Source organism: Parasteatoda tepidariorum, chromosome 10 (assembly GCF_982258835.1).
Source record: "Parasteatoda tepidariorum strain Cologne lab strain chromosome 10, Ptep-v5.0, whole genome shotgun sequence".
Lineage (NCBI taxonomy): Eukaryota > Metazoa > Arthropoda > Arachnida > Araneae > Theridiidae > Parasteatoda > Parasteatoda tepidariorum.
The window spans coordinates 1,679,844-1,703,589 of NC_141764.1; the positions used below are offsets into that span (position 1 = coordinate 1,679,844).

The 23,746-nt window shown below is 30.4% G+C and overlaps 1 protein-coding gene across 1 annotated transcript in view; it reads left to right on the plus strand.

The window, feature by feature from the left end:
• LOC122270190 (uncharacterized) overlaps positions 1-23,746 on the plus strand; it is a 143,285-nt gene that overhangs the window by 66,971 nt on the left and 52,568 nt on the right. The gene's annotated exons all lie outside the window — the stretch shown is intronic.

Genomic DNA, 23,746 nt, shown 5'->3' on the forward strand with positions numbered 1-23,746 from the left:
TTTGTAACAATAATACTTGAATTGAACTTTACATTTAACGCTGACAGTTTTTTTTCTTCTGTTTTTCTCTGAAGTTTTTAAGTTAAATAACATTTGCTGAGTATGCAAGGGTTTAAATTATTGCAATTAAAGTAATACTTCTGTTCTTTATTGCATGTTAAAGGTTTTTTATTTTGTGTCTGATTTTTCTTACGCGATTTGATATAACAGAATTAAAAAAATATACTATGCACTTAAAAAAATATACTATGCACTTATACTATGCACTATTCACTTAAACACACACAAAGAAATAGGAAATTTGAATATTAAAAATTCAATGAAAATTTAAGGCAGAGCCTAAATTTTAACGAAGTATTAGAAGTCATTATGATATTAATTTTAGCGGTCAATATTAAGAATGTTTTGTACTAATATAGTAATGTTCCAAGAAAATATTTCGTGCATATTTTAACAAATATTATTTAAAAGTTTCCAATGTTATTTTTTTTCTTTTTTAAAATGTACAGTTGCCACAGTTATTTTTCCGTGAAAGATCTAAAACACATAAATTAGTAAAAATCTGTGGATAATTTTGAGTTAATTTAGCTGGAATTTTTTCGAATGCTTCTTATAAAAAGAAATATACTATTCATATATTTTATGTTGCATTAAAAGAGATAATATCTGATAAAAGTTCTTTGAACATCCAAATTATTGCAATCCGCGATGCCTAAGTTAAAATTAATTGCTTCTTAGATGCAAAACTGTAGCTAAATATTGTTTTAAATACCCTATTGCACCACTTTCATTAATAATACCACATCACGTTCATTTAAGCAGAAATATGAAAATATATTAAAAGCTGTTTGCTTTTTATTTCTCACGACTTTTTGTTATAAGTTGTTTAAAATTTGAAATTAAAAAAAAATACTTAATCTGGATATTTTTTAAAAGGATAAATACGACTATACCATCTCAAAGCAACTGAGTGATCGGTCAAGTTTGTTTTTTTTTCATTTCTGAGTCTCATTTAGTTTATGACACCGTTTGATTTCCTCTCATTAAAATAATAACTTTGTGTTTGACACAGTATAACTTTTATGCCAAGAATATTCACTAAATCATTCAGACACTAAATAATGTCAAAAAGTAAACCACTTTACATTATAACGATGTATGTTCCTTAAACATAAATCAAAAACAAATGTCTGAAGAATAACTTTTTAAACTGAAAATTAATAAATTTTTTTTACGTATCTTTTGAATGAAATTCTCGGATTTATTACTGAGGATTTCGATAAATATTTAAACTTTTTTAGTTACTTTAATTTAATGGTGATCATTTGTATGCAATTAACTATAAAAGCCTTGAAAAGTTTTTTTAAAGCAAAACTATCTGCAGTGAAATTTTTCTTATAGTTTATTCCAGTTAATAGGGAAATGGGTTTTCAAGCAAATGAAAAGTTTTCTTCGAAAATAAATAAACAAAAAAATAAGAAGAAAAAAAAATTAGCTTCAAAAAAAACAATTGTAAAATATTAGTATTAACCCCACGTTTGTTTATGAGTAACTTATATTTTGACCTCTTGTAATAAGTACTCAAGTTGAAATAACCAATAACTTTTAAACTTCACCCACAAGACTGTAAGAAAATTCTTTTGTCATCCTGAGTTATTCATTGGGAAGGGGGTGGCTCAAAAAAGTTAAAAAGGTCCAGACTTTTGACGTGATTCTTCATCTTACATCACTTTAATTTCGGGCTCGATTGACGACCCGTTTGATACAATGAAGTGAGCTGAGGTCTGGGGCTGGTCATAAGGTCGAGCCTTTGCTTTGTCAGTTCATTCATCAGGAAAAAGATAGGGGAAGGAGGAGAGGCCAATCTATCAACAATTTGTTCCTTTTTTTTTTCATTCACGGGCCGATTTTTTGGTTTTCGTGAACTTCCGTTTTGAATTGCTTCATTGAAAAGTTGGGAGATTCTTTTGAAGAAAGATGAGGCGCTTCTTTTGAAAATACAATAATAGGAAGCCTAAAGCAATTATCTCATAATGAATGGAAAAAACACAACATTTCTATTTTTTTTTAAATTTAAGTTTTTACATTTATTCCACCCAACATATTATTATATTAGAATGCCCCATAAAGAAATAAATTTTCTGCAGACTTAATTTAAAAATATAATAATGTTTTAAAGCGAGAAAAGAATTTCTTCAAGTAAACGATTTTCAAAAAAAAAAAAAAAAAAAATTATGAATTTTTGTAAATGTTTTTAACATGAAACTTTTGTGTGTGAATAAAATTGGTGAAAAATAAAATGCTCTATAATGGAATAAAGTTCTTGCGGACTTAATTTAAAAATAAATGTTTTAAAGTGAGAAAAATTTAATGTATCATTATTTATAGCTCGTTACTTATTTATTTTTTTTTTTTAATTTCATTTCTCTTGTGCCAGACAGTATCAGGTCTGAAACGGCAAGTTAAAAGTTCCAAAAAATGGCTATACATCTCTGATCTGGAACGAAGCTTCAATAGAAATTTGAGTGCTCTAGCTAGTCGAAATGTAAAGCTAAATTGTCGCTACTAGGATGGATAGCCTGGTCAGTGGGGTGCCGGGCCCATGCCCAAGAGTCCGTGGGTTCGGTCCCCGCTGGTCGAAGACTCCCCGTGTAGTAAATGGTGACTGATGCACGTTAAATCTGTCGAGTCTCAAAGTCCTCCATGTTCCCATAACAAATCAATACCTCTGGGGGTACCGATCCAGGAGTTTCTTTGTCTTCTGGATTGGTTCAAAATTACAAGGCTACGGCGTTGAACATTAGTAGTCATAAACCCAAAGATTGGGTCGACTGTTCAACGGCGGTCATAGAATAAAATTAAAAAAAACCTCATAAGCAAGAAAGCTAGATTATTAAAACGTAGTTAATTCCAGGAAAGGGTGACATCAGCACTTATAATTCGTGTGCATAAATTAAACAAGAAATAAATCATCTGATCTGAAACCGTGACATTGTGTCCTTATAAATAATCCTTTAATTCCGTTATTATCTCGTGTAAGAAAGATTCAAACAACTCAACTCATAAAGCCGAATGAAATCTCGTTAACATGGGTTCAATGTTACAATCTATTCTTGAATATTGAAGAGATCATTTGTGGTGATGGAATGTGGGTGTTTTCGATGTCACAGAAGCTTATAGGAGGGTAACATTTTATGGACTCACACTCAGAATTGATGCTGATGAGATATTAAGCGTTCTTCTCGTTTTGAAGCGCTGGTAACCATTTAAAGTCCTCAGAAATATTCTTGGTGGGCGTTTTGTTCATGAAACTCAATTTGTGGTGACCTTCGCATCATCTTTCTCAAAACTATTTTCACTTTTTTTTTTTAATAGCTCCAGACATATTGGAAGCATTCACCGAAATCTCAGTAATTGAAGTTTCTTTTATTCTCTTTAATTTGTAAAAGTGTTTTTATTATTCATTTGAAAGCTATTACTAATTCAATGCACTTTGTAGAATGGATGTAGATAGAATGCGGGAAATATTACTTTTTTCTTAAATATTATTTATTTCACTCAATATTAAATTAGACTTTCAAACTAGTGTTATTTTATAAGATGAGATTACTAATTCAATGTGCTTTGTATATTGTATTTAAATATGCGTGAAATAACTTTTTTCTTTAACTAATATTATTTCTCAATATTAAATTAGATTTTCAATTATCTAATTTAATATTGAGAAATTTAGATTAGAATAGTCAAACATTCATCGTTGCATATTTTATAATGAATATTATTTGACACTTAAGAGTTAGTCCACTTTTTTTTTTTTCAATAGCGCATGCATATCGAGCTTGTTCATTTTCTTTATGCGTTATGAGCTTAGTCAATTTATTTTTTCAAACATGCTTGTCAAGCTATGTCAATAAACTCGCATTTTAAACTCAATCATATTTTAAATAAGTGCAAGTAAAGCTATGTCCATATTTTTAAACATGAATTTTGAACTGTGTCCATTTTTTTAAACGTGCGAATCGATCTATGTCCATTTTCTTCAACATGAATTTTGAACTGCGTCCATTTTTACAAACGGCAAATCAAGATATGACCATTTTTCTTGAACATGCATTTTCAACTTTTTCGTTAAATGTACGTACAAATTATCATTCCATTTTCTGAAGTTCCGCAGTAGACTGATCGTCCCAGCAGAATACCGAAGTCAAGCATCACTGGCAGCTGTCAGTAAGCGGGTGGGTGACCACTTTGATCAGCCCTGTGTACGGACAGAGGGTGTGCGGTATCAGTCCTCGTTAAACTGTTCTACTGTAAAGTGCTGGAATTTAGCGTGCAAGTCTTTAGGATGCCAAAGCGAAGGAGCCATTCCCTCTGCAGAGGATTAAAATTGTCATGGCATGTCTTTGAATCATCCACATTGATATTTCCCAAACCGTCGCCCATAGTCCATTGTGCAGCTCTAGAACAACGTAATAAAATACCGACCTACATAGCATTTTCTTAAAGATGCGAATTTTGAGATCAGTGCATTTTTTTTAACACTTAAGCTTTTTTTTTTTAAATGTTCAGGTTAAGTTAAATTTAAGCACTACTTTTTCCACTGTATTCACTTTCTCACACTTCACAAGCTACGTCCAATACAAAAAAAAGTCCCTTTATTAATTCAAAAATAAATTACTTGAAGTATTTATAAATGGGTTGGTCATTACGAGATGACTGAAATGAACCTGATTAAGAGTTTAGTTCGCGATTACCAAGCAATAATGACTTCTAAAATCTATCTTTAATCTGCGAAACATTATAAGTACTACTCGTCGAGTTGCTCAGTTTGAAAGATTCAATTTTTCCTATTCGAGTTTTAAAGCAGAATTCCAATCTACTGAAGGAATGCAAATGACTTACTTATCCTTGAATTTTTTCGACTGAAGTTATTCAACGAAAAAGAGAAATTATTAGTGAAAAAAGGCGAGAGATGAAATATAATATACTAAGTAAACATATCACGTATTATGAACATTCTTTAAAAAGTGAAATACATTATCGTCTGACTGCTGTTTTTTACGGTTTTCCTTTTCAGAAAACAAGAAGACATACAAAAATTGATTCGGATTTAAACAGGGTTGCATAGACCATGATATTAAAAGCTTTTCGGCGTAAAGGTTGTATGAACTTTTGAAGTAAGAATATCTTACTTTTTAAGTAAGATAATTGAAGTGGTAAATAAAATAGAGTCGGAACAGGTGTGGTTTCTAATAAATTTATTCATACAAAATAAATTATTTTAATATTTTTCGGCAATGAGTTGAACGAGTCTGATGGATTCGAACGAATCTGATGACTTAATTGAATAAATTTCATGGCAAAATAAAAAAAAATGGGACTAAATTGAATACATTTAATGACTGAATTGAACAAATTTCAGGAATAAATTGAAAAATTTAATGAATGAACTGCACGAATTCGCTGAAAGAAGTAAATGAATAGGCCGGGATAGCCTGGTTGATAGGGCATTGGGCCCATGTCCAAGAGTTCGTGGATTCGATCCCAGCCGGCCGAAGACTCCCCGTGCAGTAAATGGTGACTGATGCACGTTAAATAGCAAAGTTCTCTATGTTCCCATAACAAATCAATACTTCTGGGGGTACTGACCCAGAAGTTTCCTTGTCTTTTGGATTGGTTCAATATGACAAGGCTACGGAGTTGAACATTAGTAGTTGTAAACCCTAAAAATTGGGTCGGCTGTTCAACGACGGCTATAAAATATATAAAAAAAGAAGTAAATGAAATTCATTATAGAAGAAAAGTGAATTTCCTCAAATCGGAAATTTTGACGGGATAAATATTTTAAAAACTAGATAAACTATATCCACTCTATAAATTCTCTTTATCTGAAATTGTTCTTTTCAGTGACGCAACAATCGTTTGTGTTTCAAGGTAAAAAGGATTATAAGTATCCCTATGAGAAAAACAATAAAAAAAAAAATTTAAACAATAAAATCTTTTATTGATTTCCTTTTGAAATCTGGAAGATTTCGTCACTCACGCACTCAATAAGAACTATTTACAATCAATTATAAAAAAAAAAAACTGAATTTACTTTGTATTTCTGGTCACGTGACCCAATGAAAAATCGAACACTTTCTTCCATACAAAAAAAAGAAAGTCTTAATCCCTGTCATTAACTGTCTTAAATGGCCGCCAGTCAACATATCGTTCAATTGACTGTTAATCCTTACAGACACATAATTGCAGTGTGTACACGAAATCGTTTAAGTCTTCTGGGTAATAAAAGATGTCCTGCTGAAGAAATTGGTTAGCGGCCTTTTGATGAAACCAGCCCTTTTGTTTGCTCTTCATCAAGGTTGTTCAGCTCGTTTAATCAAAATGGTGAAAAGAATTTTTTTAACAAATTTGATCTTACTGTTTACAACTATAATTGCGTATTTAGGAAAGAGCCCAATTAGAGTGTTTTTAGCAGTTCCTGAAAATTGGTTTTCCTTATAAAAATGCGCCGTAATTTTCAAATTAACAAAAACTATGACTCAAAGTATTTTTTTTTTCTGTAAAAATAGAACAATTACATTTATTAAAAAATTTTTTTTTTGGTGTATGACCTACTAAGTTTCTTGTGGCATTTGTATGAGTTACTGTATATAATATTTTCAACACAAACTGGATGCGCCGCAAAACTAAAAATATTATTAAAAAAATAATAATAATAATTGAGTTTACTGGCGCGATTATAAAGGAAAAACATCTATTGACTTTTTAAGTCTGTAAACAAAGACGAGTCCCGCAGTGGACTGATCGTTAAGACACGGTTCCCAGCAGATCACCGAAATCAAGCATCACTGGCTGCGGTCAGTGTGCGGGTGGGTGACCACTTGGATCAGTCTGCGTAGGGACCGAGGGTGTGCGGTATGGGTCCTCGTTAAACTGTGCTACCGTAAAGTCGGGCTACCGAAGCGGGGGTGCCATCCCCTCCACAGAAGATCAAAATTGTGATGGCATGTCTTCGGATCATCCTCCGGGATGTTTCCCAGACCGTCGCCAATAACCCATTGTGCAGCTCTAGTGCGACGTAAATTAACAACAACAACAAACAAAGACGAATTTATTAAAATGTGTCGAGTGATTTATGCAAATGGATGATTGGATAGGTTGATGGTTTATACATTACGAATTTATTCATTAGTTTATTCTCTTTAAAAAAAAAATTTTTTTTTTCAAAAAAGAAAAAAGGAATCAACTGTTATGTCCACTTATTCATCAGTTTATTCTTTAAAAAAAGATTTATTTTCATGTTAGAAAAACAAAATCAACTTTTAGGAACATTTATTCATCAGTTTATTCTTCGAAATAATTTTTCTTCATAAAAGGAAAACGGTATCAACTGTTATGTCTTTTTATTCACCAGTTGTTTCTTTAAAAAAAGAGAACAGTTTTCATGAAAGAAAAACTGAATTAATTACTATGTCCATTTTTTTCATTTAAAGAGGTACCCATTTTTTTAAGTATTCATTTCGAGCTTCCTCTAGATTTAAAAAAGTCACCAACGAAATAAAGGTTGTTTTTTTTTTAGTCAATTGCTTTTTTCATCATTAAACATGTAAGCATTTCGCATTGTTCTGTTGATCCAAAGAACTAGATTTTAAAAAAAAATGTCTCTTCTAATGGTGAAATATTTTTTCGTTATCAGGTATTCTATCAAAAGTCCAGGTGATTCGAGGTAAAGAATTTGATTTCATTCCGTGGAAAGAATAAATAATTTAAAGTTTCAAAATATCTCTGATAGCTAAGGTTATGAATAAGATTGCAAAGAAATAGTCTGAGATGGATGATGTTACGAAACTCACGTCTGAAAATAAAACATATGCATTTGCAGGAAAACATGAGCTTTGAAAATATTGAGAACACAATATGTTCTCAATATTTTCAAAGCTCATATATAATATATAATATTTAATAGTCTCTATATTATATAGACTATTACCAAATTAGTATTTCAAATAATAACCTAGTAATAAATGTTAAATTGAAATAAATGTTACAAAATTGTAATTGAAAAAAAGTAAATCTTAACACATTTAAATGTTATTTTTCTTTCACCGTTCTGTTGAAACCGTTTAAAATGCTTTTTTTTCTTCACTTTCATACGATTCATACAATTCTCATGCAATTCAACAAAACAATTATTAAAAATTCTAATTTCCTAACACATCAAAATTAACTTGATTAAATGCTTGAATTAAAGCATCCTGTAGACATTAGTTGGTTTGATTTGTTGTCTTGATTTTAACTAATTCAATAATTTAATTTGCCCAGTTTTCCTCAACAATTACGATACTTTAAAGTTAAAAGTTTCACGTGCTTGTAAATCAAAAAAAAAAAAAAGGAATACTGTTTTGTTTTTGAATGCTTTTTCACAACTACGTAACATTTAAATAAAATTCTAGTCAGCTTATTAACAACATACAATTTTTAATAATATTATTATATTTTAATTATTTTCCATTCTACTTCATGACTTCTGAAAATAAGTTCTAGCTCCTTTCGCCTTTTTGGTGGATTTAAGACAAATATTACTTCTAAACTAATATTATCTACATATAAATAAGAGAATAAGAACTGATAAGTGCAAAAAATTGAAAGTAAAAAAACGGATTTTTATGCAAGCTGTTTGGTCATCCGAATTAAAAAGAATGTCGAATGTTGTGTTAAGAAAAATATTTTTTCAGGTGTTTTTCTTAAAAAAGAAATTAAAAAAAAAGTCAGGTTTAATTAAAATAAATTTTAGGTGCTAGGTTACGATATTTTAGGTCCCTTGGTTGTCAAAAGCACAGAATTGATAGACCCCGCATTGTAATGCATGATAATTTGTGAATATTTTTTTAAAAGAAATTTAATTAACAAAATAATCAACTAAAATGTATCACACATTCCTGAGCTTTCCAAAAAGTTCTTTAGCTAAGCCGTATTGAATGATTGTCATATCTGCCACTTTCTAACTCCAGGTGTTCTGAAAATAACAATTTTACTGATAGAAAAAAAAAGGGGGGGATGAGGGAACGTTGTGGTTTGCTATGGGTGTTACGAGAAAGTAACCATAATTCTTTGGCAATTAGGCATGTTTAACCCCGAAATTGATTTTCAATGAAACTTGTAGAGGGATGATTCCTAGGTGAAAGCGTTAAGAATTTATGCAGAAAAAATATATTATTAAAAAAATCGTTTGGTGAGGGGTTAATATAAATAGTTCTGAAAGCAGGCTCTAGCCACTTCAACCGGAAGGACCCCAGAAATCGTCTGGCGATAAAATTCAACAATGAAATTCCACTCATGATTCCAAGTATGTTTAATCCTTTCACTAAAATGGAACAATATCGTCACGATAACTCTGTTGATAAAAGTCTGGACTTTCCATAAGTGCTTCAGAGCATCCCCCTCTGTGGGGAGTCTCCTCAAGCCCCCCCCCCCGCTCTGCTCCCAACACCACCATAAGAATCTTTAAGTGCCTGGCTATTGAAAAGAGCCCTAGAATACAGATATCTGTATTTGATGCGTTTAGCAATTTGACAGACTCTGTCACTTAAAATGAAGTTGTGTAAATAAATATTTAAAAAAATAAGTTATTTGCTATCCCTTTTTGACATCGGATTTAGTATCGCCACTGGCATACTTATTATTATTTATTTTTAAAAAAAATATATTTTTGTACACGTTTATCGTCGTCTTTTTTAATCCAATTTATTTATTTTTCTTATCTTCCATTAGATCTGGTTGTTTGTGATTTGTATTCAATGACGCTATTCATGTTCTGAGATGTTGTCAGGTTTCATCTTAGTTATGGTAATCGAATTCGGAAAAATATCAAAAGCCTTTATCGGAGTTATTAATCGAAGTGACGATTGAAATTGGAATGGAAATTTTATTATTCCTGTATTGATTTTAATTAAATGCATTAGAATAATTTTTTTCCTGACATCTATTTTAAATTCGATAATAGAGTTGTTGAATTCGAACTTAATGTTTTTTGCGAAATATCGCTTTACTTTTTTTAAAATAAAATTTTATTTACTTGTTATATTAAATACTACAGTGTTAAGTAGAATTCTTAATCTTTTATACCGGAGAGAATCAAGTATAAATACGGGAAAACTAATGAACTACATATCTGCTAGATAGTTTACGCTGGCGAGTCGCCGCAAATTTTAATTAAAAAGAGAGATTTCGCAGTTTTACGTTAGCTTCTGTAGGCTACAGTACGTAAGATTTGAAGCAACTGTGCATGCTCTCGTTAATTTCAGATGCTACGTATATACGTTATGCTGGCGTAATTAACGCTATAAAGACAAATCTACAAACACGATGTTTACAACTGTTAAATGTAGTTTTTTGTTTAAGCCGAATTTTAAACTAAAAACATGGACGAGGAATGCGAATTTGAAGAAATGTATTGACGAAATTTAGAAACGAATCGTGCTATATTATTACTAACTTAGTAGTGTAGTTAACTACTGTCAGTTATGGCCATTTTTGGACCTCGTGCATAAACTAAATTTCTTCAATTTTCGGCTACAAATCTGAATAAGCTTCATTCTTTACAGCTGAATTCATCAAAATCTACCAAATTTTTCTGCTCACAAAACAACACACTTTTACGTAGAGTTAAGTATCTTGAGCTGTATGCTACTGCTTTGTAGAAATCGTCTATGTGCATTGTAAATGTTTATTACTATTTTATGATTTCAGTTAAATGATATTCCACTCGGTTAGCGAATTTAACTAGCGGATTTTTGCATAATCTCTTATTTTCCCTTGCGTAAGTTTGATATTTTTTCACGGGCCCATGCACAGTTTACCTGAACTGACGCATGCGCGCTAGAGATATGCTTGCACAATTATTTAAAAACCTTACGCACGTAAGCGTTAGGAAATTAATGTAAATTAGCGAGTTTTTACTTTGGAAAATATAGTTTTTAGACGAAAATAAACTTATACGATAAAAATGTATTGATATGAGCATTTTTTTAAATCTTTTATAGGCCATTATTTCTTTACTTTACCGATCACAGAGCAAAATTTACTAGATAAAAGTAATAAAATATTTGAACTCTATAAAATGGATATAAAAAAGAATACTCGAATCAAAAAATTTTTTAACCTCTAATTTATGATTTCAAATAACAAAGGCCGCACTCATTATATTTTAAATGGATTGCTGTTTTTTAAAGGCTAACAAGCAGAAAAATTATTCTTCAATACAGTCACTTAGTCCTAAAATTCCATAAAAATATTAACTCTGTCTATTAAAATAATCTCTTTTTTTTTTGAATTAGAAAATTGTACCAAGTGTTGTGAACAATAAAAGACTGAATCTTAAGAAGTTAATGTAAACGGTTTTCATGCAAATATTTATATTCTTTCAAAATCAAATTATGCGTGAGGGAAATGGAATTTTCTTTTTCTTCATGAGGAGCTATTATTCTAAAATACCTAGGATTATTCTATTTCCCAAAATAAATGTTATTTACTGGATTTCCACTTAAGTTTCTTTTTTCATTGCTGATGAGAAAAAAGGCCCATGAATGCAATTCAAAAGTATACACAGCTTTGTGAAGAAAATTTAAATTAAGAACAAAGAAATCTTTTGTTGTACTAAAACTTTTAATATTCTAAATGTAGCTTATTTTAAGTGTTTATGTTTATTAAAAATAGTAAAATTTGACTGCTTCCTTTCAATGTTTGTTGACATATCCTTTTAATTTTGGGTGGTATGGTTTAATGGTGTTTTTCAAAGCTAATTCACCGAGTAAAAAAAAATTAGTTTAAGCGCTTTAATTTGGAAATATATAATTATAATCTTCTGTAATTATAACTTACTGAAAAGAATTATATGGGTTATAGGTACAGGCAAATAATTAAAATATTTAAAAAATTATTCTTATTTTTCAAAAAACGCTCATTTGGCGAGATTTTCCACTCAGAAGAAAATTATCCTTATGAGCCGAGACAAGACCGTTATTTTTATATTTTATTTTATAACCATCATTGAACAGCTGATCGCAGTTTACAGTTACAAATTTTCAACTCCGTAGCTTTATAATTTTGAACCCAATCCAGAAGACAAGTGAACTCTTGGATCAAGTACTGGGAGAACTTAGTTGAGGACTTTTTGATGGACCTAACCCACATTTGCGTTAAATGGTGAGGAAAATATCCCACGGTTAGCATAATGGCAAGGGGACTCTAACTGTGGTCGGTGTGAGTCAGACGTGTATTTCGAATCGACCAGCCATCGCTGTGATTCGAACCTGGTTCGCCTCATTGGAAGGTGAGCGTTCTATCCTTCGAGCCAAAGAACAAAGCAACTTCGGCTCCAAAGCAAGCTTATAGTCATTTTTCAAGTATCAAAAATTGAGTCACAAACGTTTTTTTTTTTTTTTTTTTTTTTTTTTTTTTTTTGCAATTGTGAATTTTTTTTTTTTCACTCTTACATTTTGTGCCAGTATCATTATTAGCATAGATGGCGCTAAAGATGGGGAAAACTGGAATTTTTGAGGAATACCTTTTCTTAAATGCGTTATGTTGCTAACAGCTATAATTAATTGTTGTAAACTCGCAACACTTATAAACATATCATTATTATTTGGTAAAGAGCCTTTGAAAAACAGTCTTAAAATATTGCTATAAAGAATGGAAGTAAAATTTGAGATTTTTTTATTGCTTTAACTCAGACCCAGTTTACGAACAATGATGTTGTGTAAGCTTCTTTTGGAAAGACCGCGTGAGAAAAAAGCAAAAGATGACAAAGGTGCAGTTTCCGATCTTTTCAACCCCCCATATTTTCTATATTTTAAAAGTAGGTTATATATATATATATTAAGGATTATTTTTTAGTAATACTTTCTTTAAATGTTTTTTGAAAGAGGCAGTAAAAAATTACACACATTTAATGTGAAATTTCTGAATAAAACTGTAAGTTCAGCTTTCTCTTAATAGAAGAGTTGCGACTTGCACTACTTCACTTCCTGTTCCGGTATCTTATGGATTTCAATCCTTCATAATCCTTATCATTTTATAACCATCGTCAAACAGCCAACACAATTTGTTATTATTATTTTTTTTGGAGGGGAGGGGGTTACGACTACTAATGTTCAACTCCATAGCCTTGTAATTTTGAACGCAATCCAGAAGACAAGTCAACTCTTGGATCATATAACGGGAAAAATTTGCCTTCATGGAGGACTTTTGGGGTGACTTTCTTCCTCTTGAAGTGACAATCGTTTAAAATACGATAGGAGTTAAAAGTTTTTTTTTATTATTTGAAATTACATTTTATGTTATTGCATAATAGTTAAGAAAAGAGAAATTTTAGAATAGATAGTTATTAAGAATTATAAGAAATTTTAACAATCGAAACATGTATTCATTTGTTCAAAACATTAAAATTGTGTTTTGTTATTAAAAAAATAAAATTTATAGATAATCTCACTCACACATAAACATCTTATGGCAAGAAGATTTTTTAGTGAATATTCATAAACTGTATTGCATGAATATGCAGTGAACATTCATGAACTAAAACTATAGCAGAATGATACACTAAAGTCATTTGCATATCCTATTAATTAGGATTTTTTAATTAATTCCATAAATAAATTTTTTGCAGTATAGATGAATAAAATTGGCTTTGAAATTACACCAAAAGATAACTTATAATTTATTTGTAGATCTTTCAATAAGGTTCAATTACTTTCTGGGCTCTTTTTTTTCTCCGAAAGGATTAACCAAGCATAAGTTGAAAAGTTATCAAGCAAGATTAATTAAGTTTAATAACGTATGAATCATATTCATTCTCATAATATTCATTCTTGTAAGATTCGTTTTTATCACAATCATTCCCATACTATTGATTCATAATCCAGAATTTGAGATTTAAGGTGCGTTGTATATAAGGTTCGCTATTTCTTCTCCTCTTATAATTATACCGATTTAATTCTGAAATAAACAGTTTAGTATTATCCATTTGACTGTTTTTAGATTTGTGATGAATAGCTTACTTTTTCTTAATTTGTATTAAAATTTTTTAGCATTATCAGGGGTCTGTTTAGAAGAAATTTGGGTCCGTTAACGGACCCTTCACAAAATATCTTTTTATAAAAACGGACCCTTCACAAAATATTTTAACTTAAAAATGGACCCTTCACAAAATGATTTTTCTTTTAATCGGACCCTTCACAAATTTGTTCATCTTCATTATTGTTTTTTTAATCGAATAAACCCTTCCCAGGGCTGAAAACAAGAAAGATGGATGTAAACGAATTAAGTTTTGTCTTCGGCAGACGATTCTTTCCGAAATGAATATTCGGCGTTCAGCAGTATAGACTAAATACCAAATATTTGTATGTTGCATCGCTAATTTAGTAGCTGCAATTGTTGTTTATTTTTTAAAATTAATTTTTTTAAATTATAATTTTACAGTGTTGAGCATAATTCCCGTATGTCCAATTTAAAAACTCATTGAGAAAGTTTTTTTGCAATAACGGACCCTATTTGCACAAATTCATAAAAGCGGACCCTGGTAGAAAGAATGTGAGTAATTTTTTCACAATTTCACGAAAACCGGACCCTTCACAAAAAGTCTGGACAGATCCCTGATTATTCAGATCTGTTTTCATTTGTTTAGACTAATAAAGTTAAATTTAAAAAACTAAAAAGACACACAAATTAAGCTATTTATTAAAAATCTAAAAACAGTCGAATTAATTTCTAGTTTTAAATAACTTACTCAAACTACTGACATCAAAATTTTATTGTTAAAAAAAAAAGAAGTTCTAAAAATTGCTGTAGAAGAATGCTAGATTATCAAACGTTTGTTCAGAACCAAAGAATTCAAGATGGCGAGGGAAAAGGCCTTTTAGTTAACCGGAGTTGGTGTTTAAAAAGTTTTTCATACTCAGATTTCTACAAAATTTAACTCCGACCGCAACCCTGATTGTAAATTCTACGACATATGTTTTTATGCAGTATCAATAAACATTTTTCTAATTTTTCGATGTTTGTATATAAATGAATGTAAACAAATCACGTCATTTTGTTCCTATCTTAAGTAAATAAAACAACTCATTACAAATGTCATCCATCAATCGACCGCATTTATTGGGAATGATTCAGATTATTTCAAAAGACAGGAAATTATAACGCGGTTTACGATAGCGAAAGTGCACTGAGTTCAAAGAATCTTCTAAGACGACTAATGAGAGAAAAATTCCCACATAATTAAGAATAACAAAAAATTAGGAATGTTCGCGTTGAGTCACCCCCATCTCGAGATATGGCATATCCACCGGCATCTAACTCACATTTTTGCTACATTTTTTTTCTTTTCTTCATCGAACGTCTAATTTTAGATTCCGCAACCTCAATCTCGTCACAACATTAAAGGAACAAAACAACCTTTTTTAAAAAAAAAAAAAAATCAGTTTGTACCTTCTTTGTGTTGAGTATATAGCACCTGTGTAGATAGACGGAGCGACAACACGCGTGGCATAAAGCCAAGGCGTCTCCCTCGCGTTTATCAAAACCCCAGACTGGGAGACAGACTTCATAATCTTGCCATCTACTTTCTTCCCCAGTAGTTAGATTAGGCTGGATAACATCGAATCTGGCCTAGGCCTTGCTACTAAGTAGACCAGCTTATTGGGGCCTCTTTTTTCCATCTGCGACTCGACCTAATGGGTGCGCTTTGTTGTAAAAGAATTTTTTTTTGTTACGATATTGATGGAATTCCCATTTTTAGCTTTAAAATTATATTTGATTAGATTGGAATTCTGATGTCCTTTTGATAAGCATTGAAAGCCAAAGGAATTGATAAGAAATAAGGGTATGGAAAAATATAGTTTACAAAAGTTACCAAGTCAATAAAAAATTTTTTTCACCGTTTTCTATTTTTCAATTTGGCAATATAAAAGCATATTATTAATGTATGTACATTAAATTAGGCTGGAATTTTGATGCCCTGTAATAGTGTGATATGAAGAAAGTAAAAAAAATTGATAGCCAATAGGGGTATTGAAAATGGCTTGAATTTTGGATGAGCGATCTCAGAGAAAGAATATTAATCTATAGATCAAAAATCGATAAAAAAAAATATTGATAGATAAAAAAAGAGGTAAAAAATATTAGTCTATACTCAGATTTTCCATCGGATTATTTGCCTTTAAATTTATTGTATACTTATACTTATTATATACTTTAAACTTATTATTGCAGAATGGTTGAAAAAGTGCCCTGATATGCATAGCACAAACAAGTTATATTTTAACGAGACAAAGGGGACAGAAATTTTGTTAGAAAAACAATTCTATAAAATGTTGACAATCCACAATCGCTTCCTAATTTTTAGCTTGACAAAATAAGGCACTTTTCTATATTTAATTCAGTTGAGAATTTAATGATCTTTTGTATTGGGGGACCGAAACAATAGAGTGGATAAGAAAAGGGGAAAAACTAGTTCGTGATACTGTATGCTACTTAGTTTTGTCCAATATTAGCGTACAAATTTTCTACAATAATGAAATTTGTTGAATCATTTATTAGTATTTATTTTATAACCGTAGTTAAACAGTCGTAAACCCATTTTTATGGGTTTACGACTACTAATGTTCAACTCAGTAGCCTTTTAATTTTGAACCAATCCAGAAGACAAGGAAACTCCTGGATCAGTACCCTCAGAGGTATGATTTGTTATGGGAACATGGAGGACTTTATGACTCGACAGATTTAACGTGCATCAGTCACCCTTTTCTATACGGGAGTCTTCGACCGACGGGGATCGAACCCACGCCCTCTTGGACATGGACCCAGTGCCCTACCAAGCAGGCTTACCAAGACAATGTTTTAAAAAGAAGAAAAAAAGATAACGGTTTTTTGAGGAAAACAGTTTCTTTAAAATGACAACAATCGCGATAGTTCTCTAATTAAAAGACAACAGTAATAGTGCCGACACCGGAATAAAACTATTTAAAATAAAATATAAAAACTCTAAGTTTTGGAAGGGGGAGTAATAGTATTTGGTTAAGGTGTATTTTTTTTCGAACTGATAAAGTAGTACTTTCGTCTTCGCTCCAAACAAAAAAGGTTTTCAGGGTTGTTTAGTTTTTGACTCTAGAGGGAACATTTTTTGTCATTTTCCTTGACTGCAATATTAAATTATACGTGATGATATACTGTTCGAAATGATAACACTGATGAGAATTTATAAAAAGTAAGTCTGAAGAATTGTCTTTAGGCTATAATTCCAGTAATCCTAATGTTCCTTTTCGAATTTCTTAACATTTGTTTCTTAAATGTGTTTATACTGTTAAATAGAAAGGCAACTTTAAAATTAATTTTAAAAAAAAAGGCTTTAAGTAAAAAGTTAGAACTCAAAATACTCATGATTTGATCATATTTCACAAGACGATATTTCAAAAATCCGTTTCAAAAACAATTTTTTTAAAATATTAATTTTTACTTTTAAGTTGTTTTCGTGGAAATAAATAATTAAGATTGTTTTAAGTTTTGGAACAATTTCAACTTCAAATTACAAAAAAAAAAAGAAAGTTATTTTTAAGGTATTTATGTGATAAATGTGAATAATCGAGATCAATCCTTTTTTCGTAGTATATAAGTTTATCATTTCTGCTTTTACTTGGTAATTCTAAAATTGAAATTTTTAATAATTTTTTTGAATACCGATTTTATATACTTGGAAAATGAACGATTGTAAAAATTGTGCATAACTAATCGGAAAGTTAAAAATCTCTTACTAAAGCCTCTGGGTGAAATCAATCTGAAAAATTACTTCAAACTTTATTGAAAATTTAATTTTAAAATTGCTGAAATCTGTCTGTGATATCGATTGGAAAATGGAATAAAACTTTGAGAAACCATTAAAAAAATACTTAAAAAATACTTGTAAAATCAAAAGAAAAACTTTTTATAAAAGCAGTTGAACAATTACTAAAGAGTATACGCCAAAAAAGAAATTTTCTGTAAAATTTGAGCGATTTGAATTGCTTTCGTAAATGCTTGACGACTGAAAAAATAAAATTTCCAATGATTCTTTTCTCAAAATATAATTGTAAATCGTAGAATTCTTTTTATATAGATTATTTCGATTTTGCAAATAAACCAACCTAGCAATTTCGTTTTTTATATTTCAAGGTTGCTACTCCTTTTCATTTTATTATTTTTTTTTTCGTTGCCTGTTCACCCTGTTGTCTGTTTTTATTTCGTGTTTTTAAATTTCGTCGGCGTTTGTTTGTCTTGTTTCGTCTTCTCAAAGAAAACATTTTGTCGAAAGAGTGGAATGACTTTGATCTTGTTTGCTTTCCATTTCAAGAAAATGATCCGTTTGTCCATTCCATTGAAAAGAGTTGTTGATTTTGGCCTGGAAGTTTTGGCATCTAAATTGAGAAATCTGTTCTATTTACTTCAAACTAAATGCTGTCAAACCCTTTTGGCCTCTTTCCATAGTTTGATGAATTCGAATTGTAGACATATGGTAAATACCATATAGTTGGTGGAAAAAAATTATTTTTTTTTGTTTATACTTTGTTTAGCCAAATAAAATTCATCACGAAATATTGTTATTCAATTGGGTTTACTATAGCCTACGTCATAGGTCATGTTATTCCCATTAAATTTAACCATTAAACGGCATTTTCAGCGAGTCAGACTTCTAGCAACAAAATAAACATTAACCGCTTCCTTTACTAATATTTTTGGGAAAAAAATGAAAAAAGCTAACATATTTTTTTCATTTCATAAGTAAATACAAGGAACTAAAACAAAACATAATACACAAGTTTGAAGTTGAAATTTTAGTTTTTTTATGCGTAAAAAAGCATTTAATTTACAAATTACGGGCAAATGAAAAATCATCATGCATTTTTTTGCTTCCAGTCAAATAAAAATGTGATAAAACAAATTCTGCTGGATAGTAAATATTTATTGTAATTAGATAACTCTGTTTATTGATTAAACTAAAAGGTAAAAGTTATTCCTAGTAAATTTTTCGAAGTGGAAATAGTTCTTATAGTAGTAGTAGTTTCCATGTTATACCCAATTATGATTATTTGCATGTTTAGTTTATGGGACATGCATTTCAATGATAGAATATTTGACGCATAGTTTGAAATCTGTTTGGAAAATAATGTACTAAATAACAATTATTTTTTTTGCAAAACTGAAAAAGTATTGTTTTTTAATTTTAGATTAAAAGGATTAGAAAAAACTTTTATCATAATATTGAAATGCATTCCGATATAAAAAAGTAGGCAGTTATGTTGTATATAGTAAAAAAGTCTAGTGCTTGGCCAAAGAATACCTGTCCTTATAGAATATACTATCCTTGTTTGCCATGATCTAGTGTATCTACTTTTAAGTCTAGTGTATAGGGTAGTAATTACTTCTCTTTATTATGACACAACTAAAAACATGCGTACATTTTGTAGCTGCGAACTTTGGTGCATTACACCTGGAATGAACCTTTAATAAATCATGAAACTTGTATAATGGAAAAATCATAAAAATTAAGTAGAATATCATTAAAATTATCGAAACTAAATACAATGTGGGAAAATGAAACAATAACAACTTAGCACAACAAAGAAATTTTCAAAATCTTACCGGACATTTACTTTTATTTCTTTAATTGATTATCAGAGCATGATTTATACATAACATTGCGATTTTTTTCATTGAATTATAAATGAGTAATTGACCTTTAAATGGCCACATTGCCAAACATAAAATATTACTCATCTACCAACATAGCGAATAAAATATAAACTGAAAAAGGGAAGAAGAAGAAAAAATAATAAAACAAAATCTTTCTTTATTATTAAGCTCAAGTGGCGCCATCTGTAAAGAAAAAAAGTCAAAACAACACCAAAAGTGGTGTAGTGAAACACCAGAGATATTTCTTGGTGAAATCTAACATGAAAGAATGTTTTTGATATCTTGCATTATGCCCACCAGGTGGCCGAGTGGTTAGCGTGCCTGACTGCGGAGCCGATGGTTGCGGGTTCGAATGCCGGTCGGGGCATGGATGTTTCTTTCTCTCTCATTGTCCTCTCTATGTCCTTTCTTCTGTGTGATTGTGTGTGAATGTAACCCGCCCTATAAACGGGTTTGTGGTTGTATGACGTGGGCGACGCTACTCCACCGCCGTGGCTTAGCCATAGGTGCTCACTGGGTAACGATAAGAGAGTAGCAATTCTGAGGCCAATGGGAAATAGACCCAAGTGCCCGCCATCAACAAAAAAATATATCCTGCAATACCGAGAATATTCCTTTACATATTCTTGTTGGAAAGTATTCAGTTACGTTGAAATTTATAACAATGAACAGACGTACTACACAAAAAAATTCAGTAAATTTATTTTACAATGCAATTAAAAATAGAAACTTGATGATATAAAACATTATTTGCTTCAAAAAAAACCTATTAAGATAGTAATAAAAGTCTACATGTTTGGAACGCTCAAAGAAAAGCGCTCATTCTCTAGATTCGCCAGACGAGAATGAAAAAAAAAAAAAAAAAAACGAGATTTGAAACAGAAAACGTAAAGTTTGCCAACGAAAAATGGAAAAAAAGCCGAGAGTGAAACAGAAAAGAAAAAAAAATAAGTAAACGAGAAAAAGTAAAACAAGAAAAACTGCAGTGGCCGACAAAGGCAAATTAGGGCAAAATGCATTTCCACGAGCTAAGAAGATGCGGTAAGAAACTCGTGTTGTTAAGGAGTGACTTTAAGCACTGAAATTTATAATTGTGTTAGTAGTTAGTAGTGTGTATAAATTATAAGTTATAATAGTTAGTAGTGTGTAATAAATAGTTAGTAGAGTGTATAAATTGCATGAAGTTGAACCTTTTTAATCAAATGAAATTTAAGCCTACGAAATTCGATACAATTAAATAAATTTAACTGTATAAGATTAAAAGTTTCACAGATGTGGTCATATGTTGCATCCATAACTTCTTTTTACAAAGACTACCACAAAGCTAGACTAAAATGCACAAGAGCCCAATCAGTAAGCGAGGTGAGCTCAAATTGCGAAAACAGTTCAGGAGTTTAAAAAACTGAAGTTTTTTCTCCTCCCTTTTTTTTAATGTGCGTTATTGATTCTAGATATAAAATTACAATTTCAAGAAAGTGGTTATACTTATGATAGCTTGATTGAAAAACTTATTGGGATAATATTTTTTAAATTGCCCTCAAAAAATCCAGTTCGTTGAAAAAAAATGAGTACACTTGTTCAGGGCATAGTGTGTTCTTGCTTGGGCATAGTGTGTTCTTGCTTACAGGGCATAGTGTGTTCTTGCTTACAATAAGTCGATTTCAAATATGTCCTCCAAATCATTCCAATTGTATTGTAAGGAATATAACAATCATTAGATCAAAAACTTCTCGGTAACTTTTTAAGCTCTTCCGTCTATTAAAGTACGGCCTCCAAAGCATTTTTTACATTCTTTTCACGGAAGCTGCCACCATTCCAATGAGAAATCGACGAAAATTAGTCTCAATAAATGGTAGCTCATCAATTAACGACTTTATGAAATATCACCTTGGAATTGTACCTGCGACTTACTAGAACTGTTTTTTTTTTTTTTTATCCGTTCTCATATTTCACTCTCCCAACTAGGATATCCATCATATGACGACTAGAGGAAATAAAAAGGATTTCAACATAACTCTTCATCTATCTTAGGCTTATGTGTGACTGAACTCTCATTTTCGCCGATCGTTTTACATTTTGTAACTTAACGAGGCACAAAATTCTTCTCACATCAGGTGGCAACAGTCTGGATATAATCTTCCGTGTTCGACAAATTCGATGGAATCTTTTTTTTTTTTTACTAACGAGCATGATATTTATTTATTTCGTGTTTGATTCGTCTACGAACTGTGAATCACCTCATTACAAAATGTCGCAAAAATAAATTTTCTTTTAAAAAAAAAAAAAAAAATACATTCTTTTTTTCGAAACTCCAGAATAAGGAACCGCGTTTTTGCGAAAGGGCGGATTAAGAAACGCTAATTAAAATTAAAAATAAAGGAAACAGATTTAAAAAATAAACTTTAAAATTTTTTTGAAGTAAAACTTTTTATGTGACTTCCAACAAGGTTGCGTTAAACGTTTAACGATACATTTTTATTAGCCGGGAAATCACGTGGTAGGATCCAGTTTTCCCTCATTCATTTCCATTTTGTTTTGGTTCTCATTAACATAAAAATAATAATAGTCATAAAAGTATTGTTTTTCTATAAATATTTTTTTAGTTTGATTTGATACACATATAATTTAAAAGGGTAGTATTTTTTATTTTCGAACTTGGTGGATAACAATTGTAAAAAATGAGTGAAAACAATCCCACGGACAATGCGACGGATTTAAGGTTATGTCAAGGTACGTCTCTTGTGAATATCAATTGATTGTTAGGCTTTCTCTTTTCTAATTGCCATTTATATTTCACCAAATGCAGCAATGAGGGACATTAAATTATTTATTGCAAAATCTTTATTGCCACTATCCACTGCAGGTTCACAAGCTCTGGCAGACGCTGCTGGTGAAGAAATTGATTATTGTGAGCGGCCTGTGATCCTTGCAGGAGATTTTAATGTGAATATCTCGTTACCTGAAGCTGAAACATTATTAACCTTCTTTAAAGCAAATTTGGATTGGAAATGATAAATGGTAGGAATGATCCAACAACCAAAGGGGTAACTACCATTGATGCAGTTTTTGCAAGAAATATTGAAAAAATAGAATTCAAACATTTCGTATGTTACTTTAGTTATCATAAACCCATTGTAAATGTTATAGACTTGGATATTTCTCCACTCGAAAATGATAATTAAAAGATGCGATCAATTGTGAATTGTAAGTATTGTTAATAAAGTTTGTCTTAAAGAAACAATATGATTTCACCAAAAATCAATTTCTACCCCTTCCTATTTTCATTTCCACATTACGAAGTTTCACTTCTTCCGCGCGGAGGGACCCCACGCACTATTTTTATTTATTTAAGTTGCTATTCGAAAATAATTTCTTTGCTATTTAATTATTTTATCATAAAAATTATAATTACGACCTAAACACAGCACAACTTCTTATTTTAATATTTCATAATTTTTTGCAAACTCTTGTATGAAACAATAGTGTTCGATTCTAGATTTTGATAGTTGTAAATTTCATTGTAATTAATTTAATATATACATTTAAAACTTTTTGGTCAATCTTTATTTAAATTTATGTTTGATTTTATAATAACTTTGGAAGCAAAATATTAAGTTAAATATTAAATGTGTGGGAGATGTATTTTGAAATAATAAATTTCATTAGGATTCTTTTGATCCATAATTCACTAGTTGGTGGTATACGTGGTAGAATAATAGTTTTGCTCAGACTTTTTTTATGTAAATATTAAAATAAATCGTTCTTTCTTTTTTTTTAAATTTTTTCTAGACTTTAACAATATCTCTACTTATTTTAATAAAAATGATCGAAGTAAAATTTCATTGGGTAAGATGTAATAATGCAAACATGTTTTTTTTTTCCAAGCAAATAAAATGTACGACCAAAACTGCAATGTAATAATATATTTATTTTATTGAAACAACTTTTTCTTGTAATATAAAGTAACAAGTTTTTAAAAAATATGTTTTAAGAAACAATTTTTATTTTTTAATTATTT